We start from the raw sequence: 3,445 nt of genomic DNA, 5'->3' as shown, positions 1-3,445 counted from the left end.
TAAGCAGCTAACAAGAGGCAAAACCAATATTACTATACAAAAATTAACAGATGAAAATTTGAAAAGCTACCCCCCTCCATCCTACTGTTAATGTGTTACATTTAAGTCTTTTAGTCTTACAGAACTACTGAAACAATGACTCAGTGAGACGTGATGTGTCATACAGAACCTACCATGACAGGACGACATATTTACCACCATCTAAAGTCAAGCACATGTCCAGTAGGGGGAGGCATTAGCTGAAACCCATACAAGGAAAAAGAGGTATGTGTGTGTGTGTGTGTGTGTGTGTGTGTGTGAGAGAGAGAGAGACAGAGAGAAAGAGAGAGACAGAGTGAGAGAGACAGAGACAGAGAGAATACCCTCTGTGCAGAAGACTGTGTTGTTTTGGTGGGACACTATGGTGTTTGTTTATGGCAGTGAAATGGAGGTGTAATTAAACGGGTAAGTTACACCATGCTCTCATCGGTATCGATCCAGCACTCCTGACTCCGACCAGGAGGGGAGAGGGTTTCAGGTTCCTTCCAAATCTGAAGCAGGTTTTTTATGTTTAATGGGCACATCTGAAGCTAGTACATATGATCGCAGCAGAGGGAGTGTGTTGCCAAGGAGCCGGGGGGGGGGGGGCTTTCCTTCTCAATGGTTCTGTTGGCAAAGCATGAAAGGCCACCCAAAATATTTGCCTCATATCAGCCCATCACTGTGTGTTAGCCATTATTGCACAGATGTGATTAATAAAAATGGCCAGGCCACTGCAATGGGCAGCATGTCATTTGAGAAATGCATAGCCATGTTAAGAGGATACAATCATTTATTATTTGTGTGACAGAGCTGGCAGGGGATGTGGGTAGTTTAGAGGGCAAAGGAGGTAAATACAGGCATGCAGAACAGTTGGGATTTCCCATTCGCTCCTAGGCCCAAGAGGGAGGCATGATAATAGCAGCCAGATGTTAAATTATCTCTGCAAGATGGCCCGGCTGTTTTGCGATAGTCCTATTTATGGATGTACATTTACACATAACACTGAAATATACATTTGGCATCTAATTATAAACCACATAAGCATTAAGAGCTTTCTGACTTTCAGTAGCTAATATAACAGACACAGACAAAAATGACGTACTTAATTTGGGCCTTGCTCAAAATGATGAAACAAATTTATATGGGGGATGGGGGAGATAATCTCACAAAAGATTTGCAAAGCTTTAGATGTTTTATGTCATGCCATTCATGTCACATGTAATACCTGCCTTTAGGTGTAGATTGGCCTAGGTTAACTGAATGACTAAACCGGTAAATTATGGCTTCCAATAAAATTACTATTACATATTTTGAGTTTTTCCCCTACACTGGTAAAAGGCTGACATATTCCACTATTATTATTATTATTATTAGGATTTTAGATAGTTAGACGGCAGTTCAGTATTCATTCACCACAATACCAAAATAAACATAAATTTAATGAAAAAATAACACTTGAGTCATCTGTTCAATACTAAGGTCTCTTAGTGATCAAAATCCCCAAACAAATGAATAGAAATTTGCGAATAATCTTTTACATCTTCCATAATGAGAATACTGGAAGAAACAGGACTAAAAGATTGACGCAGTTGTACGTCAACAGGCTACATGAACACCTATGCACATCTTGTAGGCATACATATTCGTGCATTCAAACTAATAGGCTTAACGCTTGATTAAGGCGGTGCTTAATTTGTAAAACATTGTGTAAAGGAGAACCAAGGGAGAGGTGATGCAGCAAGTAGGCTGGGAAGGAAAAGGTCCTGAAAAATAGAACCAATTTGTTGAGAACGTCACGGTTACGTCACAAAGAGACGTGCGCGTATTGTGTTAGAAAACAGTCCACAGAAAAGATTGTTGGATGTCAGAATAGAAGTGAAAGGACAAGTGACCTTCATTTTTAAACATTACCATTGTTGAATACGCAATTTGAGGCAAAATGTTATGGTTACGAGATATTAAACTTTCACTGCATTAGTCTATTAGCTTTACAGCATCAAATACTTAGAAATAACTACTTTTGAAATGCATAGAACACAGCAGCCATTCTAGTGCTTTACACAACATTAAAAATGAAAACATCAAAAAGTTTGCCGTTACTAGCCTATATAGTTTCATTTGTTAATATTAGGCCTTGTATAATCTATATTTTATGTCCTTGTACCTGGTCAGTACACAAGTCCACACACACAAATAAGTATTCAAGTGCTAGGGGACTGCAAATTACCAATCTATCCGTGTGAAAATATGCCTTGAATTATGCCTTGAAAATTATGCGTGTGAAAATATGCCTTGAATTGAACTTGGCCATCTAGCTAGTTTTATTCTTGACCCATTGGCACGACCCCCAATGCTAAGGTTATCTTATTAGTGGAGGACATATTTCAATAACCTCATACGACTAATACAATCAGCAAGGGAAGTCAGGGAGATTGATGTGTGTGTTGGGATCGACTGGACGGTGAGCACACGACGACCACATGTCTTCAGTTTGCAAACCATCAAAATGAGGAGTCCAGATGTTCCATGTTCCTGTATTCGTACACCTGACTGTGACCTTTCATCCACCAGTTAGCTCCTCCCAGAAAATATTACTTTTTAATTTTTTTTATTTTACTAACACAAAACTGATATGTATGCAAATATCAGTTGGTAAGAGCTACTGCGGTTACACCATAGAGCTAAATATATATAGTCTATACATTACACCCACTCACACGCAACAACAGCATTTAGTGTGAATCTATTACGCAACAGTTAATTCCAACCTCACAATCTGATTGGTTGAGAAGTGTACAAACCGCGATAACAGCACGTGCTTTTTTCACACACACAAAATGTGTCAACCCACGAAAGCATTGCCAAGTTACGGCTAGCTCTATACACTCAACCCTTACATTGTTTTTACGAAATGAGAAATGATTTCAGTGACTTTTATAAGCTCACATTAACATTCATCCATGGTGCCTGACCTGCAGTGTTACGACAGACGCGCCGCAAAATCTTCATGGTCGGCTAATGAAGTGGTTGAACAATTACACACACCAAGGCCGCCAGCAAAGTCCACTGGTCTGTTTGATACAAACACTTGTCCAACACATGAGTATTTTTGTCTAAGTGCAACGTGAATGGAAATAAAACGGCGAAAAACATTTCACTCTAAGCAGTTTCTTAAACCCATAGATAATATCAAAGCTCCCCTTAACGTTTGAATTGGGGCAATTCCAACTTGATTGGCATCACAACCATTACAGCAACCTGTTAAGTGGTTAACTCGCCATTTTGTGATTTTATCAGATTCTTTGTCTGATGATGCCAGATCATCTTACATTTAAAGTTTCATAGTATGTTAGCAACTTTAGGCTTTGTGTTGTTGTCAAGATCGAAAGCAAGTAACTTAGCTGCTATAAAGCTCAAAGTTAAC

The sequence above is a fragment of the Brachyhypopomus gauderio genome, chromosome 10 (assembly GCF_052324685.1).
Source record: "Brachyhypopomus gauderio isolate BG-103 chromosome 10, BGAUD_0.2, whole genome shotgun sequence".
In the NCBI taxonomy this organism is placed as follows: domain Eukaryota; kingdom Metazoa; phylum Chordata; class Actinopteri; order Gymnotiformes; family Hypopomidae; genus Brachyhypopomus; species Brachyhypopomus gauderio.
The sequence above is the reverse complement of the archived record's forward strand: the minus strand, read 5'-3'. Positions refer to the sequence as shown.